Raw genomic sequence first — 17764 nt, 5'->3', positions numbered from 1 at the left:
AAATCATTGCCCATTGGTGTTTAGTTTAACCTTCAGTCTTTCTCCCCTCCCAGGAGGTTGGGGAAGTCCCAACTCTCTAATCATGCCTTGGTCTTTCCAGTGACCAGCCCTCATCCTACTCAGGGGCAGCCAGCCACCATTCATCTCATTCACATTCAAAAAATACTCATATTACTCAGGAGATTCCAAAAGTTTCAGGAGCTGTATATCAGGAAACAGGGAGGAAGAAGAAATATTTATACACATGAGGAAGACATATAAATATATATTTAATTTGTCAAATTTATTGGTAATTTACCCATCTTTCTGTATGTTATGTTTCAATTATCTGTCACCGCATGTCTTAGTCTGGACTGCTAATAAATTGGGTCGCTTGTAAACAACAAAAATAATTCTCATAGTTCTAGAGACTGGAAAGTCAAAAGTGGATGCTAGTGTGGTCCAGCTCTGCTGAGGGCCTTCTTCCAGGCTGCAGATTGATGGCTTCTCCTTATCTCCTATGTGACAGAAAGACAGCCAAAGAGCTCTCTGGATCCTCTTTTACAAGGCCACTAATTTCATTCATAAGAGCCCCACCCTCGAGACCTAAACACTTCCCAAAGGCCCTACCTCCTAATACCATTACCTTGGGGGTTAGGATCCCAACATGTGAATTTTGGAGGGACACAACAGTCAATCCATTGCATGGCACTGCGTAACTGACTATGCCAAAATTTAGTGGCTTAAAATAACTAGTTTGCTCACAATTTTGTGGGTTAGGAATTTGAGAAGAATTCAGCTAGATACTTTATCTCTGCTACATGTGGCATCAGTTTCTAAGATGGTTTTATCTCTTTGTCCTTCCCAGATCTGGTGCCCTGGTGTACCTTGGTTTCTCACTCTCTCCGTCTGGGTGTGCGTGTGTGTGCATGCACACGTGTGCATGTGTGTTTCATGCTTCAGGGTCTCTCCACATGGCTCAAGCTTGTCACAGCATGGTAGTCTCAAAATAGTCACACTGCTCATATATTGTCTGGCATCAAGAGGGAGCATTCCCAAAGCAAATGATCCAAGAGACTCGGGCAGACCTGCAAGATCTCTTAGAACATAGCAAGTTACCAGTCAACAGTTAGTTACAGGGCCAGCCAAGAATCAAAGAAACAGTGCTATATAAGAGGTGACCAGGATGAGGTTTGGTACATGAGGAAAGAAAATTTGGACACTACCTATAACAGTGGATTATATTTTAATCAAAAGCTTAAAGATATATAAGAAAGAATCCATGCATTCATTTAATCAAAACCAGTTACCACACTGAATTTCTGAAAGATACAAAGCATACTAGATACAGCTGAAAAGATGTAACTACATGCTAAAATATAATACATAGGCCCTGCTTCACAGCCATGCCAGCTATTCTTAACAATATCAATCTGTTTGCACAATTCTGTTGCTCTCCTATTCTCCTATATTCACTTTATTAAGAAATTACTATGCACTTTGAAATAGAGGAGCTACAGAAGGATGGGTAGTAACACTTACCTGTTGCACTTTAAAAGCATGTGTTCATTCATTCCTCCCTCGGGTTCACTACAGGACTGACAATGCATGAGGAATTAATTAGAAGAAAGAAAAATGTGGAGGAAAAAGCACAGTTTCTGCCTACAAGTCCTCATATAAAAACACAGCAAATAAGATACAGAGACAGAAAAATAAGGGCCATATGCAGGTAACATCAAGCAGATCCATTGGGTCATTTGTTCATAATATTTCAAAAGACTGGAAGGTCCTCACCAAGGAGAGCCACGTGTTTTGCCTGGTTTTCAGTAGATGAGCTCCTGGTTGGGGTGGGGTACTGGTTTTGAGAAACAGAAGGATAAAGTCAAAGTCATCCATTCATCAGGAAAACTAGTTTCTTAGCAGTGCAGGAAGACTGGAGAAGAGGGAGAATAAATGCAGAGACCAGTGGAGAGGTCTCCAGAGCGAGCGCACAGGCCCAGGCTGTGGAGAGGGGAGAGGCACACTCAGCAAGGACGGATTCGGGAGCTAACTGTGAGTTGGCACGGTCAGGACGCAGCAAAGATTGCAGGTGAGGGCAGCGCCTGTGGCTCAAAGGAGTAGGGCGCTGGCCCCATATACCAAAGGTGGGGGTTCAAACCCAGCCCCGGCCAAAAACTGCCAAAAAAAGAAAAGATTGCAGGCGAGAACAAAATCTGTCCATTTTTCTACCTGTTTTTACAATGAATTCAATATCCAACTGTTTATCTTCTTACATAAAGGAAATTGTAAAACAGAAAGAGACCAAAGCAATAAATGGATTTCGAAGACCATTATTTTTTAAATGACATCACTGCATCACCTCTAGATTAAGAGACTATCCTAACTATTCGCCACAGTAAATGTTAAGAAACAACTTCTTAGTATTCGTTTTGTACAATCAGTTCCAAACACATTCTCAGAATTTGTATGATTAAATAGTTAGAAAATTTTCTCACCCTCAAACTTTGCCAACCACACTATTTTAATCTACCAAAAACAATAAAAATGTCGACTCCCTTTCATTCATCCTTTTGTTATGCCTTATATGGGAAAATTAGTTCCAAACCTTAATAAACTAGCATATTTCTAGGTAGGATTTTAACTGATTGATTTCATGCCATGTTATAAAATGTAAGACCTATGAAAATGTATTTTCATAGTATGAAGAATGCTCGTGAAATTTCACTTTTAAAGTCAACTTTATGAGAATACTTTTTAAATCTACAGATTTTCTTTTCTTTTCTTTTTTTGTTCTTTTTTGGCTTTTCCAACCTAGCAATCATGCTGTTTTTTCTGAACCAAGATACTGGCAGAATCATGCCTTCTCATTTTAAGTCCAGCACCACTGACAGCTTTACAACCCAAGGTTCCTATAATTTAAATTATCTTAAGAAAGCTAACAGAGCACATCAAAGCAGTCTTAGTAATAATTCACTTTTTCCCAACTTTCAATCTGTTCTAAGTGCAGAATGATAAATATAAGTACATCTTAATAACTCAGAAAATATTTTCCTAAATTACCTTATAGCATATATCACCATAAATTCTTCAATCAGACAATAGATATGTACCATCTCCCTGTAATAGACGTGCTGGAGTCTATAGAAAATATCAAGGAAAAATATGAAGTAAGTTTTGCAACAAGTGAAAGCAGCTTGATAGAATAATTGAACTAGTATTGCTTTAGGCATTATTCCTAAATCTACTTTCAATTTTACATTTAACTTCCAGTACCTATGTGTTCTGAGGCTCTTCCTAATATAACTATTCTCAACTGTAAAATGTCTGATGTGCTTTATTATCCAGCACGAATATGATAATCTTTTATAAACTGTGATGTAACACACAGAAAAATTATTAAAAAACACACACATAAATAGTATTTCAACACTAAAGATACTATACCGCTAATATGTAAGTTACCAACAGTAGCATCTATAGGAGGTAACAAGAAGGTAAGAGCAGTGTGGAACAGATTAGGAAGTATGTCATTACAGAAAGGTGATGTTTGAATTGGATCTTAAATATAGATATTTAAGAAAAGGGGGGCTCAGTGCCTGTAGCTCAGCGGTTATGGCACCGGTCACATACATCAGGCCGGTGGGTTCAGACCCAGCCCGGGGCTGCCAAACAACAATGACAACTACAACAACAACAACAAATAGCCAGGCATTGTGGCAGGCACCTGTAGTCCCAGCTAATTGGGAGGCTGAGGCAAGAGAATCACTTAACCCCAAGAGTTGGAGGTTGCTGTGAGCTGTGACGCCATGGCGAGGGCAACATAATGAGACTCTGTCTCAAAAAAAAAAAAAAGAGGGGAAACTTAGCCCAGCATAAGCAAAGGCAGAAAGGCAGGCCAGCAAGATGTTTGATGAGTCACTTAAGAACAGAACCAATCCTACAGAAGGGATTCTTTAGGGTAGCTATAGTAAATAAGTTCAGGCAGATATGATAAGGGCCTATCTATAAAGTTTCTAGAAAGCCGAGTTAGAAATTAGGATGTTTGAGCATCAAGGAGGTGAGGTCCTTGGTAAAATGAAATAAAAAAATAGAAACACTGTTTTAGGAAGTTCGATCTGGGTATGTTTGTTGGATAGATACAGTCTGCTTGGTCTTCCATTGCCTTATCTCCCCTGAGGACAGGGAGACTGATTTACAGAATAGGCACTGGAGGCCTGGGAATATGGACAGACACTTAGATAGGGGAGGCATTAGGGCCTGGAGATGAAAGATAAGGAAACAAAGATAACATGAGCCTCTCCAACGCAGGAGACCAGGGAAAGCCACATACAGACATGGAGTTAAAAGAAAGAGAGCTTGTGTGTCTTTTCAATGAAAACGATAAATCCAGTGTTGCAAATGTTGAGTTTGAGGCAAAGGCAAAGTACAATGTCCTCAGGACTCAAGATCTTAACGGGAGTGATACCATTGAACTTTATTTACAAAAAGGTAATTGTAGAGGCCATGATAAGTTGATAAACTTACTGTAAAGAATAATAGTTATGTAAAAAGGAATGAGAAACCAAGAAATAAGAGCTAGAAGAAAAAGGAGTAACTATATAGAGATTCATCAATGATTTTAAGGGAGGATCTTAGGGGAGGGAATTTCAAAAAAGTGACATCGATGATAGTTGCCAGAAAGTGAAGGGAGCTCTGACTTGAGACAGAGTGAAAGGACAGGCGTAAAAGATGGTTATAGGAAAACTTCAGGAGTCTTTCTCCTAAAGAGAAGGGTTAGGAAGCCAGGTTGGGAAACAGCAGTAAATTCAGCAGCAATACCGCACTGTGGTCAGAGTCCGAAAGCTTTGATAGAGAATTCACACCGCCGCTCTAAGAGGCACACAGATTGAGAAGCGGTTTCACTCAGACTTTTCAACACAAAACACACAGACTATACCTGATGGCGCGAACAGAAAGAAATTATAGAGTAGCACTTGTTCTCTTTATTCATATTACAGAGATAGTAAGCTCTGCGGAGATCATGGATGGACTTTACGGAAATTACAACCAGAAATCAAGAGCTATTCCTCTGTCAGGAAAAGTAAAACATCCGAGCATCTCACAGCAGAGAACTTTAATTATACCTCTAGACATAAGGGATAAGATGAAAACAAAGCTAAACCATTAAGGGCCTCGCATCAAACAAGTGGCTTCACAGGAATCAGTCCTGTCCATTTCATATCTCCCTGGGTACGCATACGCTTATGTTCACAAATTGGCACTTAGAAAATAACTCTCCCTATCTCATCACAACAAAGAACTTTGGAAACTACATCAGTCCTCTATGGGAATCCTCTAAAGACTTTAAAAATACTAATTTCTACAACATCCTTATTTCCCAAGGTAGCAAACCTCCTTTCCCACATCAAGAGTACTTCCCACTGATCACTGTTGTCTTGTTACCTTGCTCAGACACATGGAAAATAATTTGCTGACCGTTTCTTCCTAAGTTAAAGCAAAACTTTAACTATATCTTTTCTACTACCAGTATTTCTCATTGTTATTGAAAAGTATTATTGAGTCACCATTAGATTGGACGTCTTATCAATCTTGCAAGTCTCCGCGCTCATTTCATTTTTCTTTAGTCTCTTCTTCGATGTTTAGCTTCCTTGTATTTTTCTTAGTTAATTTTATCAAGGCAGCTTTTCAATATTCATTCTATTATCAATGTTATATACTTTTTAGGAGGAAACTGGAAAATATTATTATCTCTATCCTAATAAATTAATGCCATTTATTCATGTCCCTGGGCTTCTCTTAGAATCACCTAGAGTATTTTAAAAATACTCAATCTTGGGGTGGTGCCTGTGGCTCAAGGAGTAGGGCGCCGGTCCCATATGCTGGAGGTGGCGGGTTCAAACCCAGCCCCGGCCAAAAACCACAAAATAAAAAATAAAAAAATAAACAGGAAGTTTGTTCTTTAAAAAAAAAAAAAAAAAAATACTCAATCTTGACTTTCCACTCTTTCCTGCACCTCATCTCCCACTGTGGGAATATAATCATACTGGTCTAGAGTAAGGCCCAGGCATCATATTCCTTACCAATTTAGTCTTTCTAACATTTGTAGGGCTCAATGGTTTGGTCACCTGCACCAAACAGAGTTATTCCTACGCTCTACTGCTAAAAGCCTGCCTCCCAAATGACTTCCTGATTTAAGGCTCAATTCTGTGACTCCATGGCTCAAAAACTTCCCCTGGCTCTCCATTATCTACTAAGCTAATTCCAAAGTACTTCATCTGACACTCAAGGCCCAGTCTACCTTGATCACCCCCAATATCACTCTACACACCTACACTGCTACTATACACCAACTCCTCAACTGGAACATTTTAATCACTGCTCTACAAAAGCAAAACCATAGAATGAGACAACCTTTCCAACAAGTCCCAGCAAAAATATAACCTACTCAAAAACCACAGGCCTTTACTCTGTTACTAGAGCAGTAGATTTAAAGAGAATCTGTTTGTATTAGGCAAACTAGTATAAAAATAATAACTGCAAAATAGTTCAGATAATGTAGGCTCTGTTGTGTCAACAGGTGGATGAAGAGAGCCCTGCACCCCCAGCTTCTGTCTTGACCCTCACAGCTCCTGGATGACAGCAGTTCTATCAGTTGCAAAAGACAATGATTTTCTCCTTATTTATTCCACCTTTTTTTACTCTGAAGTCAAAAGAGGATCACTTCTTGATCAAGAAAACGTGAGTTTGTAGCTACTAGTGTGAGAACTCTAACTCCAAGTCTTGTGGTGTATTTTACCAAACTTGAAACCCAACAAAATCTCTGTAGGAGGTTGGTGGGGCTGAGAACTACAAAGTAAAATATTAGGCTTTATTTGTAAATTGGTTCCATCAGAGACATAGAACCATAAAAATAGATTAAGGGTATTGTTATTTTTGCTGGGATAATTAATACCATGTTGTTGAAAGGCTGATCATTACAATATTTCTTCAGATGAATGGGAATAGCTCTCTCACTTGAAGTTTTGGGGCTTGGGGTGTTTTAAACTATTTTTGCACTTGGGTGTGGAGCAGAAGCCTAATGACAAAACTGTATCTGAATTTTACACTGCTTTATCTATAATTTAGAGGCTATGACTGCAAGAAATAGATTAAGATCTGTTTAGATTAACAGATGAAGATTAACGTCACTTTCAACACGTTATTCAAATACACTATCAAGGTAATAAATAAAACCCCTTCACACTTTGGTTTTTCAAAATGGGAATAGCCAGTTTCTCTCTTACTGTTTGTTTCTGGAATCTCTAAACAAATTATAACAATAGCATAAATAATTAAGGGCCAGAAATACTTAAGGTACTGGGAATTAGAACACATTGAGTTATAGAAATTTAAACTATAGGGCCAGAGTCAGACTCAGGTGATAGATAAAAGATTCTCCAACTCTGTTCCTTTTGTTTGGGGCAACCCATTTCACCTGTGCACACCTGGAAACATATGTGAGCTAAAGAAAAAGCCTCCCAATGTTTACATAGTGGAACCTCCTAACCAAGATAAAGAGCACCCTCAAACAAGTTGCTGGGAAGGCCTTCATGTTTTTCCTATTGGTTCTGTCTCCAGACGAAATCAGACTTGACTTATTAAGGAAGATCCTTGTATATAAATTAAATAAATAAAACATTATTAAACCATCCTAAGCAGAAAATGGACTAGGGGGTTAACTGTTAACAGACCAGCTCAAATGATTAATTACCCAAAGAAATAAGCTGAAAAGCAGTCAACATCTACTTTCCTTGCGTTATAATTATTGGTCCTAACCCTTATTATTATGGGATCATCCATCCTTCAGAAGGTATCGCAGGCCCAGCATGCATAATCTAAGCTACCTGGTTAGTCCACAAAAATTGTCTCCACCAGAGAATCTCAACAGGAAAGGATACAGAGGATGACCAGGCAGCCTGTGCGATGGGGCTGGCAAGCAGAAACCACGTTCCTCGGGTGTAACAGGTGGCAGAGATCTTCGGAAGCTCCTTTTTGGGCTCTGGCAGCCACAGATCACAGAGACCTCAGCTAGGTTTTCATGAAGCTCTGCTACATTCAGACATGTTATCTTAGAGTTGGACCAAAGTCTAGACACAGCCTAGCTTCCCAGTGATATCTGCAACCACGTTCATTGCACTCTTATTAACCAGCACCACCAGCACTCAGGGCCATCTGGCTGAACTGGGGCGCCATGACCTCAGCCACAAAACAGTCTCATGACCCAATGAGCATTAGATCACTGAGAAAGAGACAGAAAATTTCAATGCCTCCAAGAGCTTCAGATGGATTGAAATATCTTTCTTTTCTTTCTTTCTTTTTTTTGTTTGAAAGTTTCATTACAGTTGTGGCTGTCTAGTCTGTCCTGGGTCCCATCATCCGCCATACAGCAGGACTGTAAGGGCAGAACCACAGCCCGAGTCCAAAAGTCTCACCATCTCTGCTGCCCTCAACTACTGCTCCAATAAGGACCCCAAGGATTTTCCACTGCAACAAAGCACACTATAAATTACAGATCCTAAGAAGTCAAGAAATTTTCAAACTAGAGTTCTAATCCAAAAACTAGATTTTCCTACTATGAAATTTTGGCTCTATTTCCTGGCTTAGAAGGACAAAAATGACACTACCAAAGATAAAGATGAAGGAAAAGGCGTGGTGGCTCACTCCTGTAATCCCAGCATTCTGGGAGGTTGAATTGGGAGAATCACTTGAGCTCAGGAGACCATCCTGAGCAAGCGTGAGACCCTCATTTCTATTAAAAATAGAAAAACTAGCCAGAGTATCGTGGCCGGCACCTGTAGTCCCAGCTACTCAGGAGGCTGAGGATTGCTTGAACCCAGGAGTGTGAGGTTGCTGTGTAAGCTAGGCTGACCGCAGGGCATTCTAGCTTGGGCAGCAGAGTGAGACTGTTCCCCAAAAAAAAAAAAGTAGCATGGCTTTTCTCCAGAAAAGCTACATTTAAGCTGACACACAATAAATAGGGCAGTGAAGATGATGAGACCCAGAGTTACTACAACAGCAATTAAGGTCCTCGAGGATTTGGTCAGTTTGAAATTGCTGCTTCTGACGCAGACAATACTTATAAAAGATTTGAAGAACTGGGAGTCAAATTTGTGAAGAAACTTGATGATGGGGAAATGAAAGGCCTGGGCATTTAGTCAAGATCCTCACCGCTACTGGATTGAAATTTTGAATCCTAACAAAATGGCAAGTATCATTTAGTGCTGTGAGAAGGCTCCTTTGACACAGTGAAGCCAGAGATTAAAAATGGGAACAATGTGATTCAAGATTTCCAATAGCAGAAGCATCTAGAATGTATAATCATTGTCGCCATTCAGATTATTGTTAAATCCATTTCCCTTTCCTATTTCAGCTAGAAGTTTTTCACCTAACTTTTCGGTCATTCTGGTTTTCAAGTAATACTTTATCTTGTGCCCTTGAATACAGTTGTATAACTTTACTTTTTAGTTGATAATTAGAAGAGTTCCCTTCAGAGGCTGTATTTGTTTCCTTTCTTTTATCTCCTAAATAATGATGCCTTTTCAAGTCTGCCTCTGAATCATCATTTTCCAAAAAAAAAAAAAGTATGTAATATGTTTCTGTTGTGGTTATCTTCTGGGATCTCGATTCTTCAAGAAGTAACTTTTCACAGTGGAACAAAGAAACCAGAACAAGAATGCAACTTCATGTGTACTTCAAAAAAAAGAAAAGAAGAGAAAATTTCATTACAGGGTTCAAGAGGCGTTCTATTTATCTCATTTCCCTCCTAGGCACTGTATCTTGATTATGTCACTAGGCGAGTGGTCCTTTCATCGCTCCCCCACATACGCTGTGCATTCTCCTGGTGAGTTTGGTGCAATGCCGTTAGCATGAAGGCTGATAGAGCCCCTATTTGTCAGATTCACACCACAGTTAAATCCAGCTCTCCTGATAAAGGAAAGATAAGAAACCCAGGGGTTTCCTCACTTTGAAACAACCAGGCAGACAAGTCACAAATAGCACAAAAGAGAAGTGAATGGAAAAGATCTCAACTTTCTGCAGTAATTGTGTTAGCACTTCCTTTTAACTTCTATGATGTATTAGCCATAGAAAGGTCTCCTTCAAGAGAAACGGAAGAGGAAAGCACATAACCTTATCAAGAAACACAGACAGCTAAATCCCTTCCCTTCGGTTATACTTTTTAAAAGCCTACCAGAAGTATAATTATTCACCAATTTCTATTCCAAAGTGGGTAATGACGATAGTAATAAATCTATTTCCCTTCCTTTGTGCTACGAAATCAAGTGAACTGAAGAATAAAGTTTCACACACACACACAAAATCATTTATAGAACTAATCCCAGAAAAAAAAAAGCCAGCATCTGAGACTTTTAACAATTAGGCAAGAAACGAAGCCCCAGGATGTGGAGGGGAGAGGGAATATTTTCCACAGTCCTCAAGTGACCTCTCCCCTCCCCAGTCTCTGGCAGAGGCTCCTAATGGCTCTTCCTAGGCCACAAAAGGGCTGCATCCAGCTGTCGCCAAGTGTCTCAAGGGAGTCACTTCTATAGGGACATCAGGGAGAAAATACCATAGGAAGAAAGGGAGCGGGGCTTCCAAGGTACCCCCTCTTGCTCCCTTTCAGAGGGAGAAAACTGTGTGAAGGTATGCACTTCGTCCCTTAGCTTTGAACTCACGCCTGGGAGGACCGAATGATCAGAAAACTGCCTTCACTACATAGATGCAGCTGCATTCAAGGTCTCTGATTCCCACCCTGGCTCACTTAGTCATTGCTTCGGTCCCCTTGCTGCTAAGGACACTTCATTTCCAGCAGAAACTTTTCAGTCAATGAAGTGCTGACTGCACGGAGCTAGGTCCCCACCCGTGACACACTCCGCTGTGGCTGCTATTCCCACTGGACACAGAGCTGCTGGGGCAGGAAACCTTATTGACAGAACACCCCTCAAAATAAGCTCCTCGATTATATAAACATCGAACAGGGTGAGGTAGCATTATTTTTAGTTTGCATTACACCCTCAAAAAAATATGCCTATTTTAGTTAAGGCAATTTACTAGAAAACAGCAGCTAACAAATTACACTAGTCAAAACTATACGTCTTTATTCATAATCTGGGTTTATTATACTCTAGAGATGGACAAGAGAATTGAATAGCATTTTTTTTCATGGAGTTATCTGTTAAGGTTAACAGCGAAAAAGAAAAGTTATTTTTAAATATTTTTAGAGATTTATGGAAAGAAGTATGACAAAAAAGAGTGAATGCCTGCCTTCTCTTCCTATATAAAAATGCCAACACACTGACAAAAATTCCTCTTCTTTGTTTGTTTATCCTCCCAGGCACTTAAGCTAGCTAATATATCTGGAGCCTTAAAGCTGAGACAATTGGGCATGAGCTCCCCTCCTTCTTGTCATAATCTGGAACTTGAGAGTGGTGTCATGAGCCACTTTAACCACGCAGATAAAGGGTAGTGCTATCTAATATGGTAGCCACTGGCCATATGTGGCTACCAACCACTTAAAATGTGGCTCATCTAACTTGAGGTATGTTTTAAGTGTGTAATATGCGCTATAACAAAATATATATATGATATCTCACTAATACTTTTTAAATTCATTACATGTCAAAAAGATAAAATTTAGACATATTACATTAAGAACGTAGAATTAAAATTAATTTCACATGTTTCATTACACTTTTTTAATGTGGCTACTAGAAAATTTTAAATTGTGTGTGTGGTTTGCATTATATTTCCATTGGATAGCATTGCCCTAAAACAGGAGTCAGCAAACTATGGCTGACAGGTCAAATCCTTCCCACCAACTGTTTTTGTAAATAAAGTTTTATTGGCACACACACACACAAAAAAAAAGCTAGCTAATATACTGCATATTTCATTTGTTTATCTTGCATCTCCTGAATTAGAGTCAGAGTTCAATGAAAGCAAGGATTTTTAATTCTCAGTGCTACATCCTACAACAGTGATTGGCACACAGTAGGTGCTCAATAATTATGACTTGGAACATTAAGAATGAAGATATCTGGACTCTGGGTTTCTGCAAACATTCACTGGATAGAATAAATCACAACACTTAGCATATTGATGACATTATTTAGACTGACCTGACCCCCAAAATATAAAATGCTGGGGACGGCGCCTCTGGCTCAAGGAGTAGGGCCCCAGCCAAAAAATAAAAAATACAAAAATACAAAATGCTGACAATAATGTTTTTCACAAGTTAATGAAGTTGGTTTTGGACACAAATAAAAAAATCATTTTGGGCGGCGCCTGTGGCTCAGTGAGCAGGGTGAGGCAGGAGAATCGCCTAAGCCCAGGAGTTGGAGGTTGCTGTGAGCTGTGTGAGGCCACGGCACTCTACCGAGGGCCATAAAGTGAAACTCCGTCTCTACAAAAAAAAAAAAAAAAAAAAAAAAAACATTTTAATTCCATTTTGTGGTAGATTTTTTTGTTACTTTTTTAGATGTTTTTAGTTCTATATTGTTTATTTTAAACAGTTTGCAAATTTCACTTAGCACATATTAAATACTAAGGAAAAAGAATATTGTAGGAGTTAGAACTTTGAGTTCTGACAGGCTGGAAAAGAAATATTTCATAAGAAAGATAGACAGTACAATATAGTAAACCTAGAAGCAATTTTGTTCTTTAAATCTAATTGACCGACCTTTTCTTTTTTTAAAATATATTTAAATATCCTAACTATATAGATCTTACATTAAGATTTGCCTATGTTTTCACTGTGCCATTAAAGTTGAATCTGATCCAAATCCCCAGCTATAGAAATATGAATGCTTAAAACTGAGGCTCAAAACATGCATACATACATACATAAAAATAAAACTGAGGCTCCATTTGAATATCAAGTTCCTCATAATTAAGTCCACCTCAAATACAAACTAAAAAAAATTACAACTTAAATGCCCCCAAATATTTGCTATTCTCAGAAGTGTTCACCATACAGAGAATATCCACGTGATACGTAAGAATTACTAGTTCACTGGAAAACATACGAGAGAAACATCAACTTTGCATACTGTAATTGCAATTGAAAGCTATGCTCTTCTGGCTATAACATTATTCCTTTTTGGACCTTAAGATTATAGGATTGTGCTAACTGTCCTTGCTAAAAACTGAGGACTACATAAATATATAACACGGTCCATTTATCAACCTTCACTCTTTGACTACCAGAATGCCACTTACTCTCCTCTGCCTAGCCTATCAAAATAGAACACTCTCGGGAATAAGGATCATTTTAACAAAGAATTCATTTCATTTGTGTTTAAGTCACATTAAGGCTTTCTACCAAAACAATCTAAAAAACATCCATTGAATGCAGAAAAGGGCAAACATTTTATAGAGAAGTATACACTGAGTGCACAAGAAATACACACATTTTGGAGTATATATACATATATATATATACATATGTGTGTATGTAAATATACATGTTCCCAGACAAAGACACATATACACAGACTAGTTATATGTATGCTAATTTTATATATACTAATTTTCTGTATGTTTGCCTCAAATATCTTCTAATTTAATCACATACAGGATAAACACATGAGCTATATTTAAACACAGAATGAAGAGTTCCAATCTGTTGGGAAATACTGTAAACGCAAGGAAATCCAAATGATTCAAGAGGAATTAAATCAAACTGGGAATAGTATCAGTAACGATGTATGTTAACAGATACACGGACGGGAAAACTAAGACTGTCTATTTTTAAAAGGTTCACTGTGCTTCCTTATTGCTGTGAGAGAAACTCCTGACTTCTGGGTAATTTTGGCTACTGAGTGCTTGTCTGGCTGTGACCTGGTCTTGGATGGACCATAAGCTTCTGTTGGCCCTTTTGCTCTTCACGGTTTGCCTGAAATGAACTATTGTTCCTTCCTGACTTCTGGATTCTGTGTACTTCCAGAGTGAACAAGTTCTGTGTCCCGGTTCCAACATCTGCCTTGGTTTTCCTAGTCTGATTAATCATACGATTCCCACAATCCAGAAATGCCCAGGCCAGTGAATCATTGGCAAAATGTCTTAGAATAGCTGTACACTGGATCTACTTAAAATACCCCCTTGCCCACTTAGGCGCTGACCCAAGTGTCCTCAGGTGTGACATACAATGACCCAAGCCTTGAAGGTAGTTGTAAATTGTGAGTTATCTACAAAGATACAAACACGCAGTGCCTTGCACATTACAAGGACATAACAAAAACATGATTTCCATACTGTCCTGGAGCATTTCTTCCTGGAGACTTTAGAAAAATTTTAAAGTTACATAAAATCTTCATATCCCCCGAAGACTTTCTGTAATGAAAGCCAATAACAAAAAAAAAAAAAAAGAAAAGAAAAGAAAAAGTAGAAAAGAAAAACAACTCTTAGGGAGCTTTGGAGCTCTTATAAACAAGTGTGAAGAGATGGATAAATATTAGATGGATTTATATGTGGACAAGAATATATTCTTTTAGGGTAGAAGTCCCTAAGTTTCAGGAGAGTACATGGTTATCCAACCAGTCAGAATATTTCCTGGTCTCCCTTAGAGCTAGACTGGCCATCTTACAAAGAGCTAGCCATGGAACGAGAGTGAAAGTGATGTGTGTCATTTCTGGGTCACATCCTTGAAGGGAATGCTGGCCCTCCACTGTGTCTCCCATCCTCCAACCCCCTGGGGCTTGAATGTGACAGGGATACTAGTTAGGATCTTGTCACCATATAGACAAGAACAACTTCCTACTGTATTGGTTCCTCCACATTTTCTACCCCTTGGAACCACCTGATGAAAATACATAAAATACTGATACATGCTTCCCACCCCCACGGACTCTGATTTAATTGGTCCCAGAGGATGACAGAGCAGAAAGACAGAAGAAGCAGGAGGGGGTGGAGGTGAGTCTCTGAATGACCTGACACAGCTGAGCTGTGTACTCCCCTGGAACAACCTTGGACAATGTTGAGTCAAAAAAATAACTAGAGTTCCAAGAGAGGACCTAAGAAAAGCCGTGTTGATTACACACAGCTTTCCTAGTCACAAACAATTCTGCTGCATTGTTTAAACTACTGTTCTTTGGTCTCAGTTAAAGCAGCTGAACAAATATCCTTACAATATACATAATAAACACAAAAATCCCGGCCTCCAGGAAAAAGGAATATGTAAGTACAGGTTAAAACAAATGCTGTTCTTCCTCTAAAGAAAAAAACTAAAATAACTAAAGTACAACTATAGCCAAAAGAAGAAGAATACGGTTTTAGCATAAACCAGGGAAATCATGTCAGAGCTAGAGAAGATTTATTAAAGAAAAACTGAAAGTACTAAGGGTATTCAGCTTAACAAGACAAGGGCACAAAAATAAAGTTGGCCAATTCATTAATGATTTGCTTAAGTCAAAGAAGACTTGGAATCAAAATGGATGACTGTAGGACAAATAAATATTGATTTATCTTACATGTCCATTTTTAACAGGAGATAGATTAGACTGTTTTAATGAAGAAATGGTCTCCTTCTGTTCTGTGGCTCTCTCACCCAGAACATGTGACTTCCACTTCATGGTTTATAAACGGCTGCCCTGTCACCTGCCATCACATCCTCATACCGGCCAGGAAGGAGAAGGAAAGGAAAATAGAGTGCATACTCCTCCACGTGAGTCCTTCACTTTAGAAGTGACTCATGTGCCTTCTGCTAACCTCCCACTGCCTGGAACTTACATGTATGTTCACACTGACTTGCAAGGGAGGCTGGGAAATGTGGTCTCAAGCCGATTAATCACATACAAAGCTAAAACTTTTATCATTACAGAATACAGAAGAAAAAAATATTGGATGTTGGGGACCATTAGAAGTCTCTGCCAGAGGTTTTATTACGAAGCGGTATAAGTAACATGGAGATAAAATTGTATCTAGAATACACAAAATAATTTTTTTAAAAAATATAAAATACATAAATGTAGTCCTATATAAAATATAAAAATATATTAAAGTTAAACAAAGTCAAAGTAACACAGGAAATGAAATCCTCCTTCATACCTATCATTTCCTTTCTGAGAAAATAATGAATTATTAAAGTAATCATGGAATATGTTGAGTGTGGGTCTAACATTTAGGTCAATAACGCCTTTCCATAGATCTTCCCCTACTGCTATTGGCAGAAATGAAGCTTTGGAATGGGAGAGGTTATTTCTGGAATCCTAAGATTCCTTTCTTTGGGGCAATAGTCTCAAATAAAAAAAGGCTGGAACTCCAACAGAGCATGAAAACAAGGCCAAGTTGAGGCATTGCAAGGCATCAAGGGAAAACATCAGCATCTCTTGCACAATCTCTGAAAATGTGTCACCATCTATAAAGCTTCTCCTACTGGCAAGACGACAACTTAAATAGATAATTAAAATAGCAAAACTGGCAAAGTTACACATAGATATAAGCCTTTATTTGACGCTCTCAGAGAAGGAAACAAAGTTTTATTTAAAGTAAATAAAAACGTTTACCCATCCACATTCCAGATTGCTATATTTTCGCTATAAATACAGAGAATATTTTTTGTATCAGTACTCTAAATTTAACCAGCTGGAGTAATTTCTTAAGTATTATACAATTTAACCTTTTCAAATGAAGGGCTTGCCTTTTAATGGAAAGTATGCATTTCGCATTAATGACAGAACACAATGTCCTTGGCTTAGACATTCTCCAGCAAAATCGGTCCTTTTTTGCGCACTATGCTTAGCTATATATAAGGCTAGAATACAACAAACTTATTGAAGAAATCAAACTCCAAAATCATCTATACTAACTACAAGTGTTTAAAAATCAAACCCTCTACTTTGATCAATTTTCTTATAATTACCATCATTGAATCTTTAGATCAAATTCTTAGATCACAAGAGTAGAGAAGAAACACATAGTTTTTATTAGATATGTCAGGATACAAATGATTATGCTTAATAGCATGGGAAAAGTGACCCAATCACACTTTGAGACAGAGTCTCTAGCTGTGCCCTGGGTAGAGTGCCCCTGCGTAGAGAGTGCTGTAGCATCATAGCTCACAGCAACTTCAAATCACCAAAGTGATTCTTTGGTCTCAGCCTCCCAAGTAGTTGGGACTACCTGTGCCCATCACAACACCCAGCTATTTTTAGGGACGGGGTCTCTCTCTCACTCAGGCTGGTCTCTAACTCCTGAGCTCAATCAATCCTCCCATTTCAGCTTCCCAAAGTGCTAGGATTACAGACGTGAGCCACCGCGCCCAGCCCCCAACATTTTTAAGCAATGAAAACATTTACTAGGGGATGTTTTTCCTTAATTTTTGATTGAGGCAACACCTATAATGTTGTAAATGAAAAATGATCTTGATTTTAATATAACTAATAAAATTGTTAATAAATTATAAACTCTGATTTACAATTATAAATTAAAGATCTTGTTACTATACTAATATAATTCTAATAAACTTAAATGATTTTAATAAATTTATTTATTTATTTATGTATGTATTTTTGTTGTTGTTGTTTTTTTGAGACAGAGTCTCACTATGTCACCCTGGGTAGAGTGTCGAGGCATCTCAGCTCACAGCAACCTCAAACTCTTGGGCTTAAGCGATTCTCTTGCCTCAGCCTCCTGAGTAACTGGGAATACGGGCACCCGCCATAACGCCCGGCTATTTTTATGTTGTTGCCATTGCTGTTTAGCAAGCCGGGGCTGGGTTCAAACCCTCCAGCCTCAGTGTATGTGGCCGGAG

The 17764-nt window shown here is 38.6% G+C and overlaps 1 protein-coding gene and 1 pseudogene across 2 annotated transcripts in view; one reads left to right on the top strand and one right to left on the bottom strand.

Annotated features, from left to right (window-relative positions):
* Positions 1-17764, bottom strand: part of PREX2 (phosphatidylinositol-3,4,5-trisphosphate dependent Rac exchange factor 2) — a 299369-nt gene that overhangs the window by 271784 nt on the left and 9821 nt on the right. The window lies entirely within an intron of this gene.
* On the top strand, positions 1933-9237 carry LOC128563988 (lactoylglutathione lyase-like; annotated as a pseudogene).

Source organism: Nycticebus coucang, chromosome 13 (genome assembly GCF_027406575.1).
Source record: "Nycticebus coucang isolate mNycCou1 chromosome 13, mNycCou1.pri, whole genome shotgun sequence".
Classification (NCBI taxonomy): domain Eukaryota; kingdom Metazoa; phylum Chordata; class Mammalia; order Primates; family Lorisidae; genus Nycticebus; species Nycticebus coucang.
The sequence above is the reverse complement of the archived record's forward strand: the minus strand, read 5'-3'. Positions and strand labels throughout refer to the sequence as shown.